General features: G+C 44.0%; 1 long non-coding RNA gene across 1 annotated transcript; it reads left to right on the plus strand.

Moving 5' to 3' along the window:
• The first annotated feature begins 452 nt into the window (after positions 1–452).
• LOC120998028 lies at positions 453–10,213 on the plus strand. Its single transcript, XR_005778283.1, has 3 exons — positions 453–589; positions 4,363–4,367; positions 10,202–10,213. It is a non-coding gene; the product is annotated as an uncharacterized LOC120998028 (long non-coding RNA).
• The last annotated feature ends 2,664 nt before the right edge of the window (positions 10,214–12,877 follow it).

The raw sequence follows: 12,877 nt of genomic DNA on the forward strand, positions 1-12,877 counted from the left end.
TAACATCCCCAAAAAATAAAATATCATTCCCAAAATGCTACAAACATGAAGTAGACATATGGGGAATGTAAAGTAATCACAATTTTTGGGGGTATTACTATGTATTACTGAAGTAGAGAAACTGAAAGTTTGAAATTTGCTAATTTTTCTAAATTTTTGGTAAATATGGTATTTTTTTATGCAAAAAAAATTAACTTTTTTGACCCAATTTTAGCAGTGTCATGAAGTACAATATGTGACGAAAAAACAATCTCAGAACGGCCTGGATAAGTCAATGCGTTTTAAAGTTATGAGCACTTAAAGTGACACTGGTCAGATTTGCAAAAAATGGCCAAGTCCTTAAGGTGAAATAGGGCTGAGTCCTTAAGGGGTTAATGACCAGGAAGCACTGAAGGAGGCTGTCTCACAACATGAACACCTTTGGTACAGATGATCATAGTTAGTGATAATTAATCCCTCCTCTTTAGCCTTTATATGCCCAAATTTGTCTTAGTGTGTTTGTACCTCCTGACGAAGCCTACGTGGCGAAACACGTGTTGAGGTCGAAGCAGTGGGGGAACCGTGTCACCATTTTTCAGCAGCAACATGGGTAGGTAACATGGTATCTGTATTAGGGTGAGACTAGTGACTTACAGTTATTGTTATATACCATCTTTATGAGTAGTATTGCACTGTACAATTACACCCTACAGAATCCATTGCTTGGACGCTGTGAATAAGAGCTAGGTAGTTGTTCAACACTAGGGGACAGCAATTGCACCCGCAACTACTCCAATATTCACAGCTTCTGTTAATTGTCTGTTACCTGCTTTATATGGTCACATCATCCCCCATTGTGATTCTCCACATTGCAGAGCCCTTTTGTGGCCCAGTCTCCATGTTCTGTCCCTTTTGAGTCTCACCTGTAATGTTCATGTGATTTATAATTAATAAAATGAGATTTTTTTACCTTGTTAAATCCTTGCTTTTTTTTGTACAAGAATACAGTATCTATCTTATTTGTGGGATGTCGGAACGTACAAATGGATAGCACACTGTGTGTTGTCTACATATTTTGCAGCCCCTTTGAGATTAATGGGTCCGGATCCGATCAGCAAAAAATGCAGATTGGATGTGGACCAAAAATACGGTCATGTGCATAGAGACTAATTTTCTGTGCATCAGCTCATGTAAAGGGGCCTAAAGTCTGCTGTAAGTACTACAATTTGGAACAACAGAGAAGTGTTCTCGACATCACTAGTTCAAAGCACTCAAGGAACAGCGTATTGTCTTGAAAATACTTCCAGTGTTGGTTTTAGATAATGTTTAGGGCTAAATGGTGTATACCTATACCTTCAGTATCCCCCTCTCCCAATTCCTCCATACATATAAGGCAAGTTTTCATGCTCTGAGGACCAGTTCTTCATGACAACTAGTTGCTCATTCAGTTGGGGTGAAGCTCTGCATTTATATGCAGCGATCAGCTCCACAGTATAAGAACAAGTGATCGCTACTGTCATCGCTAGTCCTCATACATTTGCATTGTTTCTGTCGTGCAATCTGCTACCCGAGAAATATAATTTACTTGCCTGCAGGAAAAACTGTTTCACTTGATGATCGAGTGTTACACTCGTTTCTTGTATGATTGGCTGCATCTTTAGACAGATTATTGAGAATGAGTATTTGTAGAATCGTTCATCCCCGATATTCGGGCCGTGTAAACCCTCAAATAAATGCTTGATTTGGAGAAAGTTGTTGCCAGACACCTCCGGCAGTTGCCTATCTCCCAAGAGAACACATTTCGTTTACCCTCTCCATACATATTAGGTTCTTGGCAGAGAATACACTAATGTGTATGACGCCGACAGCCTTTAGGAGGAGATTACATCTAAATAAGCACCTTAACAGGTGCTTCTAAGATCGAGATTCCAGAATGGCAGGGTAGCCATTTCTGTGGCTCCCAAAAAGCAGTTAGCCAGCCACCCCTATTCTATTTTATTTTCACCTTCTTATAAAGAATGCATTCTTTAGTGAATTTATCAAATCGTAATATTTCTCAATTTCACCCAAATTCGCACAATCCACCATCTAGTAGCTGCTATGATTTTCTCAATGTACACTTTAAAGCCATGTTCACACATGGGGTATTTGTTTTGCAAAACTCCATTTACAAGCAGCGGAAAAAAGTCACACAGATTTGAGATAATAGCATGCTCTATCTCAGGCATCCTCAAACTGCGGTCCTCCAGCTGTTGTAAAACTACAACTCCTACAATGCCCTGTTGTAGGCTGATACCTGTAGGCTGTTCGGGCATGCTGGGAGTTGTAGTTTTGCAACAGCTGGAGGGCTGCAGTTTGAGGAAGCCTGCTCTATCTCCTCACTGCAGGGTATGGAAGCTAGACGCACTCAGTAGAAAGTCTAGGGACCTGCCTTGATGTTGTGACAATTGCATGTTATCAGGTGTTTTTTCTATACCCTTCTTTCCAGGGAAAAATAAATGCTTGAAAGGAAATGCAAGTCAAACATATATGAAGAAAAACACAATATAAAACATTGTAATTTGATACCCTTTAATGGATAACTAAAATACATGACGTTAAGGCAAGCTTTTGAGACACTGAGGTCTTTTCTTCAGGCCAGGAATGAAAAAATCTCTAAAGAAACATGGACATACACAGGAAAGAAGAGGTGGAGAAATAAATTGCAAAACAGATGGCAAAACTGGAAAATGACTTTTTGGTATCCAGCCCCAAAAAACCCTTGGCCTACTTCCGTTTCATTGATGACATCCTAAAAATCTGGACCGACTCTGATCATCAAAATTTCATGAACAATTCAACAAATTCCATCCCACCATAAACCTGACCCTCAACTATTCACACACAGAAGTCAGCTTTCTGGACACCACCATAAAACTTCAAGACGGCTTAATACAGACATCCCTGTATCGAAAACCTATTGATCGGTCTACATACCCCAAATGGGACAGCTTCCACCCCAAACATATTAAAAAGTCCATCATCTACACTGCGTGCAGAATTATTAGGCAAATGAGTATTTTGACCACATCATCCTCTTTATGCATGTTGTCTTACTCCAAGCTGTATAGGCTCGAAAGCCTACTACCAATTAAGCATATTAGGTGATGTGCATCTCTGTAATGAGAAGGGGTGTGGTCTAATGACATCAACACCCTATTTTAGGTGTGCATAATTATTAGGCAACTTCCTTTCCTTTGGCAAAATGGGTCAAAAGAAGGACTTGACAGGCTCAGAAAAGTCAAAAATAGTGAGATATCTTGCAGAGGGATGCAGCACTAAAATTGCAAAGCTTCTCAAGCGTGATCATCGAACAATCAAGCGTTTCATTCAAAATAGTCAACAGGGTCGCAAGAAGCGTGTGGAAAAACCAAGGCGCAAAATAACTGCCCATGAACTGAGAAAAGTCAAGATGCCACTTGCCACCAGTTTGGCCATATTTTAGAGCTGCAACATCACTGGAGTGCCCAAAAGCACAAGGTGTGCAATACTCAGAGACATGGCCAAGGTAAGAAAGGCTGAAAGACGACCACCACTGAACAAGACACACAAGCTGAAACGTCAAGACCGGGCCAAGAAATATCTCAAGACTGATTTTTCTAAGGTTTTATGGACTGATGAAATGAGAGTGAGTCTTGATGGGCCAGATGGATGGGCCCGTGACTGGATTGGTAAAGGGCAGAGAGCTCCAGTCCGACTCAGACGCCAGCAAGGTGCAGGTGGAGTACTGGTTTGGGCTGGTATCATCAAAGATGAGCTTGTGGGGCCTTTTCGGGTTGAGGATGGAGTCAAGCTCAACTCCCAGTCCTACTGCCAGTTTCTGGAAGACACCTTCTTCAAGCAGTGGTACAGGAAGAAGTCTGCATCCTTCAAGAAAAACATGATTTTCATACAGGACAATGCTCCATCACACGCGTCCAAGTACTCCACAGCGTGGCTGGCAAGAAAGGGTATAAAAGAAGAAAATCTAATGACATGGCCTCCTTGTTCACCTGATCTGAACCCCATTGAGAACCTGTGTTCCATCATCAAATGTGAGATTTACAAGGAGGGAAAACAGTACACCTCTCTGAACAGTGTCTGGGAGGCTGTGGTTACTGCTGCACGCAATGTTGATGGTGAACAGATCAAAACACTGACAGAATCCATGGATGGCAGGCTTTTGAGTGTCCTTGCAAAGAAAGGTGGCTATATTGGTCACTGATTTGTTTTTGTTTTGTTTTTGAATGTCAGAAATGTATATTTGTGAATGTTGAGATGTTATATTGGTTTCACTGGTAAAAATAAATAATTGAAATGGTTATATATTTGTTTTTTGTTAAGTTGCCTAATAATTATGCACAGTAATAGTCACTTGCACACACAGATATCCCCCTAAAATAGCTAAAACTAAAAACAAACTAAAAACTACTTCCAAAAATATTCAGCTTTGATATTAATGAGTTTTTTGGGTTCATTGAGAACATGGTTGTTGTTCAATAATAAAATTAATCCTCAAAAATACAACTTGCCTAATAATTCTGCACTCCCTGTATAGTCAAGCCATCAGATATAACCAAATCTGTTCCAGTCCATCAGACAGGGATGAGCATTTACAATATCTGAAAAGGACCTTTTTACACCAGGGCTATCATCCTGCTTCAATTGAAGATCAGATCACAAGAGCCACCAAGATCCTCAGAAGTCAACTTCTCCAATACAATGAAAAGAAACAGAACCAGCACATACCTCTGGTTGTGACCTACAACCCACAACTAAAGGTACTGAGGAAAACTGCCAAAACATCATCATCTCCTACGCAAGGATGATCGACTAAAAACAATCTTCCCAGATCCCCCCTTACTAGCTTTCCGACAACCTCCAAATCTAAGTAATATTCTGATCAGATCAAGCTCAAGGCCATGTACCACAGAAAAAGGAATCCATCCCTGTAATATAAGAAGATGCAAAATCTGTTCCCATATAATTTTAACATATAAGATCCAGATCCCCAACACATAGCAGGACTATAAGATCCCTGGGACAGTAACATGTTCTACATCTAATGTTGTTTATCTGATTCTCTGCACTAAATGTCCTGTTGGAAGCCTCTATGTTGGAGAAACAGGACAGAGACTCATTGCAAGGATGAGGTCCCACCGCCACACAATTAAAGAGAAGTTATACTTTCCTGTGGCTAAGCATTTCTGTAGCCCAGGACACAATGAAGAACACATGAAAGTTCTCATATTAAAAGGTAACTTCAAATCCTAAAGAGCTAGAAGAATTTGGGAATACAAATTTATAACACTTCTTGACACTTTGAATACTGGACTGAATTTGTCCCGTGATTTATGACACACTACAAGAGCTAAAGAGTCTTCTATAGACATAGTCAGGGCACAAGGTCTCTGAGATAACATCAGTTTAGAGATCATAAAACTTTCACACCCTTTATCTGTAAGATAATTAAGGACTCATTCTCAAGATCTTTGATATGTTGTTCTGTTATTTTTCAAATGTCCATTCATTCCCCCGTGCCTCTGTTCTTTTATTGTATATATATATATTGCTGTTTCTTCATATATTCTTGTAGTACGCCTGATGAAGGGACTGCTGATGTCTCGAAAGCTCGTAAGTAACATCATTATTACTTCTATTTGTGTTAGCCTTTAAAAGGTATCATACCTGCAATACTCATTTTGTGTCTCTTAGGCCTCATGCACACGACCGTATTTTTTTGCGGTCCGAAAAAAACGGGTTCCGTTTTTCCGTGATCCGTGACCGTTTTTTCATCCGTGGGTCTTCCTTGATTTTTGGAGGATCCACGGACATGAAAAAAAAGTAGTTTTGGTGTCCGCCTGGCCGTGCGGAGCCAAACGGATCCGTCCTGAATTACAATGCAAGTCAATTGGGACGGATCCGTTTGACGTTGACACAATATGGTGCAATTTCAAACGGATCCGTCCCCCATTGACTTTCAATGTAAAGTCAGGAGTTAATATACCATAGGATTGGAGTTTTCTCCAATCCGATGGTATATTTTAACTTGAAGCGTCCCCATCACCATGGGAACGCCTCTATGTTAGAATATACTGTCGGATATGAGTTAGATCGTGAAACTCAAATCCGACAGTATATTCTAACACAGAGGCGTTCCCATGGTGATGGGGACGCTTCAGGTTAGAATATACTAAAAGAACTGTGTACATGACTGCCCCCTGCTGCCTGACAGGTGTTGCCAGGCAGCAGGGGGCAGCCCCCCCCCCCTGTAGTTAATACATTGGTGGCCAGTGCGGCCGGCCCCCCCCCTCCCTCCCCTGTAGTTAACTCGTTGGTGGCCAGTGCGGCCGGCCCCCCTCCCTCCCCTGTAGTTAACTCGTTGGTGGCCAGTGGGCCCCCCCTCCCCTGTAGTTAACTCGTTGGTGGCCAGTGGGCCCCCCTCCCTCCCCTGTAGTTAACTCGTTGGTGGCCAGTGGGCTTCCCCTCCCTCCCCTGTAGTTAACTCGTTGGTGGCCAGTGGGCCCTCTCCCCTCCCTCCCCCTCCTAATTAAAATCTCCCCCCCCCCTATCATTGGTGGCAGCGGAGAGTACCGATCGGAGTCCCAGTTTAATCGCTGGGGCTCTGATCGGTAACCATGGCAACCAGGATGCTACTGCAGTCCCGGTTGCCATGGTTACTTAGCAATTTGTAGAAGCATTATACTTACCTGCGAGCTGTGATGTCTGCGTCCGGCCGGGAGCTCCTCCTACTGGTAAGTGACAGGTCTCTGCGGCGCATTGCTTAATGACCTGTCACTTACCAGTAGGAGGAGCTCCCGGCCGGACGCAGACATCGCAGCTCGCAGGTAAGTATAATGCTTCTACAAATTGCTAAGTAACCATGGCAACCGGGACAGCAGTAGCGTCCTGGTTGCCATGGTTACCGATCGGAGCCCCAGCGATTAAACTGGGACTCCGATCGGTACTCTCCGCTGCCACCAATGATAGGGGGGGAGATTTTAATCAGGAGGGGGAGGGAGGGGAGAGGGCCCACTGGCCACCAACGAGTTAACTACAGGGGAGGGAGGGGGGCCCACTGGCCACCAACGAGTTAACTACAGGGGAGGGAGGGGGGCCCACTGGCCACCAACGAGTTAACTACAGGGGAGGGGGGGGGCTGCCCCCTGCTGCCTGGCAGCACCTGCCAGGCAGCAGGGGGCAGTCATGTACACAGTTCTTTTAGTATATTCTAACCTGAAGCGTCCCCATCACCATGGGACCGCCTCTGTGTTAGAATATACTGTCGGATCTGAGTTTTCACGAAGTGAAAACTCAGCTCTGAAAAAGCTTTTATGCAGACGGATCTTCGGATCCGTCTGTATTAAAGTAACCTACGGCCATGGATCACGGACACGGATGCCAATCTTGTGTGCATCCGTGTTCTTTCACGGACCCATTGACTTGAATGGGTCCGTGAACCGTTGTCCGTCAAAAAAATAGGACAGGTCATATTTTTTTGACGGACAGGATACACGGATCACGGTCTCGGCTGCAAAACGGTGCACTTTCCGATTTTTCCACGGACCCATTAAAAGTCAATGGGTCTGCGAAAAAAAAACGGAAAACGGCACAACGGCCACGGATGCACACAACGGTCGTGTGCATGAGGCCTTAGGCTACATGAACACGACCGTTGTGTGTTTTGCAGTCTGCAAATTGCGGATCCACAAAACACGGATGGCGTCCGTGTGCGTTCCGCAATTTTCAGAATGAGATTGGGATGTGCTGACTGACCCCCTTTTTCTTTGCAATTTTCAGAATGGCACGGATCACCATTAATATAACTGCCTATTCTTGTCCGCAAAAGGGACAAGAATAGAACAGATTATATTTTTTTCGGACCACGGAACAGAGCTACGGATGCGGACAGCACACAGAGTGCTGTCCACATCTTTTGTGGCCCCATTGAAGTGAATAGGTCCGCATCCAAGCCACAAAAACTGCGGCTCAAATGCGGACCAAAACAAAGTTCGTGTGCATGAGGCCTTAATGAGAGCACTAAACCAACAAACAGAGGAATGGTCTTGGAGAAAGAGTCCTTAATTAGTTTACAGATAAGCTGAGTGAAAGTTTGTTAGTCTCTGAGTTTAGAGAGGAGACGACCCCTCTTTCTCCTCAGATGTTGTAGTAGGCCATAAAACCTTGAGACAAATTCAGTCCTGTGTTGAGGGTGTCAAAGACAGTTATAAATTTGTATTCCCAAACTCGTTTGTCCCTTTGGGATTTGAAATGACCTTTTAATATCAATACTTGGAGGCCTGTAATGTTGTGGCCAGGATCACAAAAATATTTGGCAACAGGGAAAGTTGTATTTTTCTCCTTTATAGTATGACGGTGAGACCTTATCCTCGCTCTGAGTGTCTGCCCTGTTTCCCCCACATAAAGACCCTGAGTGGGATATTTTGTGCACATAATGAGGTACACCACATTAGATGCAGAACACGAGAATGGAATCTTGTAGTCCTGTTGAGTGTTGGGGATATGTATCCTGTCTGTGGTCAGTATGTGTGAAGAGATTTTGCAGCTCCTCACATTGCAGGGAAAAATTCCTTTCTGTATATTGGATGGCAGTGAGCTCCTGATAATCAGATTTCTTAAATTTGGAGGTTGTCTGAAGCATAGTATGGGAGAGTCTGGGAATATTGTCCTGAGACAATATTTTTTTTAACTATGAAAATGTTTATGTTTTTAAAATAGTTATACAATGAGAGCACTCAGCTCTAAAATAATAGTCAGCAGGTAAAGTATGCAAATAACAAATAATATCCAGTGTTACAATGTTTCATAATAAAATTAAATATTAATACAGTGTTACAATGGTCTATGACATTCTTCATTTATATTTGGTACTTAATGGGCCTCTAGTGAGGGCAATGGACATCGATCAAGCTTTTTTCGATGAGCTAATAGTCGTTTGTATATGCAATGATTAGATACCATTTATGTTATACTTAACACTGTTGGGGGTTGTGTGAATTTCCATTGTCGAGCTATCACAGTGCTTCTCAATTATTTTCTGTCATGCCCTCCCTAGGAAGAAGAAAACATTTTGCGCCCCCCGCGCGACTGTAAATAGTATCATTTGTCTATAAAATTGTTATAAGTACACCTCTGCATAACACTGTATCCTTATTAACGTATAAGAGAATAAAAAAAGAAAGAAATATGGATCGGACACACACTTATGGGGGGGATCTGTGGATGACGGACACTTATGGGGGGATCTGTGGATGACGGACACTTATGGGGGGATCTGTGGATGACGGAGACTTATGGTGGGGATCTGTGGATGACGGACACTTATGGGGGGATCTGTGGATGACGGACACTTATGGGGGATCTGTGGATGACGGACACTTATGGGGGGATCTGTGGATGACGGACACTTATGGGGGGATCTGTGGATGACGGACACTTATGGGGGGGATCTGTGGATGACGGACACTTATGGGGGGATCTGTGGATGACGGACACTTATGGTGGGATCTGTGGATGACGGACACTTATGGTGGGATCTGTGGATGACGGACACTTATGGTGGGATCTGTGGATGACGGACACTTATGGTGGGATCTGTGGATGACGGACACTTATGGGGGATCTGTGGATGACGGACACTTATGGGGGGATCTGTGGATGACGGACACTTATGGGGGGATCTGTGGATGACGGACACTTATGGGGGGATCTGTGGATGACGGACACTTATGGGGGGATCTGTGGATGACGGACACTTATGGTGGGATCTGTGGATGACGGACACTTATGGTGGGATCTGTGGATGACGGACACTTATGGGGAGGATCTGTGGCTGGCACTGTTATATATGTGCCATCCACATACCCCCCACCCCATAACAGTGCCATCCACAGTGCCCCCCCCAAACCATAACAGTGCCATCCACAGACCCCCACCCCTTAACTGTGCCATCCACCGATTCCATGTGCCCGCCGCCGCCGTTTGAAGTTATTAAACATGCCCCCCTCACTCCTAATAGTACCATATATCTTCTGTATAATGCCGGCAGGCGGGCCGGGCGGCCGGCGTGTCCCTCAGTGACGTCACTTGTCTGCGTCGCCTGCTTCATTCATAAAGCAGGCGGCGCAGACATGTGACATCACTGAGGGACGCGCCGGCCGCCCGGCCTGCCGGCATTATACAGAAGAAATTTGCACACCCCAAAGGCCGGCCCTGAACGAGCCCCCCTTCACGGAGCCTGGCGCCCCCCCTGGGGGGCGCGCCCCACTATTTGAGAAACACTGAGCTATCATAAGTTTGGCTGTTAGTAGTACATGGCAAAATAACTTCCTATAGTAGCCTGGAACTTGTTCGACTCCCAGGGATAGAAGAGCTAACCCAGGGGTCAGACTAACGTTACGTGAAATAATGGTGCGGAGCAGATTCGTAATGTCTGACCAATAGGGGTGGAGTGTTGGACAGCTCCAGAAAATGTGAAGTAAATTACCAGGAGACCTCTGGCAACGTTAACATTTATTTTCCACATTCCACAAGTCTGGTGGTGGTGTAGTACCATCTAGTCATCAGTTTGTGATATATTTGAGGTGGATTTAAGAGAAGTATTAATCGCTGTTTGCCATTCAGCATATGTGTATGATCTCTGAAGGTCCCTCTCCCAATTTAATAGGTGAGCCGGCTTTTTCAGATCAAGATCTCCCATGAGAGTTATGTATAAGAGTCTGGTGGGAATTTGTATATCTCCTTTCGGGAGAAAGAGAAAGGTATAAAGAGGGAGTTGGAGGGAAACTTTCAATTGAGGATCATTTCCCAGAAGTTGAGTAATTCTCATATATTCATACTGCTTTGTCTCTGGAATTGCAAAAATAGTTTGAATAGCCGAGAAAGGCTTTAATGTGTTTCCTTCATACAAGTCTGTTAGTAAACGAACACCTCTGCTTCTCCAATAGGTCGTAGCTAAGTCTGGCAATAAAAACTCTAGTATGTCTATTGGGAAAATCTTTCAAAGGGCAATCTTTGTAAGTCATTTTAAGCATTGATTTCCATATTTGGACCGAAGCTCTACGTAATAAGGCAGAGAGTAGAGGAAACTTTGCTTCAATGGCATGTACCAACAAGAGAGTACCAAGTGATCTTCTTGAATTAAGCTCAGTTTCTATTGCAGGCCATCCGACATTATGTTCCTGTCTCCACCAGAATCTCAGGTTCAGGGCTCCCATACCTCCCCTTTCCCTGTGAGTATATAGGATGGAAGCCGCTACTCTATGGTTGTTCTTTCCCCAAATAAAAGAAAGCATCTGACGTTGGAACTTATGGAGTAGCGCTTTCGGTAAAGGAATCATCAGAGTGCAAAAGTAATAAAGTACTTTTGGTAATACCATCATTTTATAGATGACTATACGCCCCAACCAAGTGAGTTCTATTTGTGAGTACCTGGTCAAATCATTCTGTAGTGAGTTATATAAGAGGTCATAGTTACATTAGAGTAGTCTGGTGAGCGGAAAACAGAGCTAAATTCCTAAATAGGTTATTAGGGTACTTTCACACTCGCGTTTGGTGCGGATCCGTCATGGATCTGCACAGACGGATCCGTTCAGATAATACAACCGTCTGCATCCGTTCAAAATGGATCCGTTTGTATTATCTTTAACATAGCCAAGACAGATCCGTCTTGAACACCATTGAAAGTTAATGGAGGACGGATCAGTTTTCTATTGTGCCAGATTGTGTCATAGAAAACGGATCCGTTCCCATTGACTTACACTGTGTCAGAACGGATCAGTTTGGCTCAGTTTCGTCAGACGGACACCAAAACGCTGCAAGCAGCGTTTTGGTGTCCACCTCCAAAGTGTAATGGAGACGGAACTGAGGCAAACTGATGCATTCTGAGCAGATTCTTTTCCATTCAGAATACATTAGGGGAAAACTGATACGTTTTGGACTGCTTGTGAGAGCCCTGAACGGCTCTCACAAATGGAAAGCCAAAATGCCAGTGTGAAAGTAGCCTTTAGATGATGCCCACTGAAAAGGGAATTCTTTTGAGATTGACGCTTTTAGGAGTGGTGGAATCTTAATGGTCAGTATTTGGGATTTGGTTTCGGTAATTTTGTAATAAGAAACCTCTCCAAATGATAAGATGATAGCTGATGCTGCTCGTAGGGGGGATAGGGGAGTCTGATATAGTCAGGATTACATCATCAGCAAACAGCCCCAATGTATGCTATTTCCTGCTGGAATGCTTCTGATCGCATCTGACATTCTAATTTTCTTGGCAAATTGGCTCCATCAGCATTAGGAAAAGGAAGGGAGAAAGGGGGCACCCCTGACGTGTTCCATTACTGATGGGGAATGTTCGAGAGAAGGTGCCATTGATTAATACGCAAGCTGATGGTTTGGAATATAGGGCTTGTATGGCATGTAAAATAGGTCAGTGAAATCAAAATTTCTCGCTTATATCATTGGGGGACACAGACCATGGGTACACTACCTTGGGTAAACCATACAGACCATACACACACTACCTTGGGTAAAAAGGAAGGGACCGGACAGAGGACCACCTTGTCCTGATGAAAGACTAGGAATGGTTCACGGCATGTGCCTTCATCTGTGTTCTTCACCCTTCTGACATGGACCAGCGGAGCCACCTCTTCAGTCCCTGGCACAAGTGACAGGGACCGGATTGAAGGGCAGGAACAGGTGGCCCCATGGCTGAGGGGAGCAGGAAGGTCAAGCCCTCCTGGTCCACTTTGTCTTCTTGTGGGAGGCAGAGCGGTGGAATAATCGTCACCGGTCAGCTTTATGGAATCTGAATGCTTGCAATTTGTATTTGTAGTTTGCAATTGTATGCTTGCAATTTGGTGGA

The sequence above is a fragment of the Bufo bufo genome, chromosome 4 (assembly GCF_905171765.1).
Source record: "Bufo bufo chromosome 4, aBufBuf1.1, whole genome shotgun sequence".
Taxonomy (NCBI): Eukaryota; Metazoa; Chordata; class Amphibia; order Anura; family Bufonidae; genus Bufo; species Bufo bufo.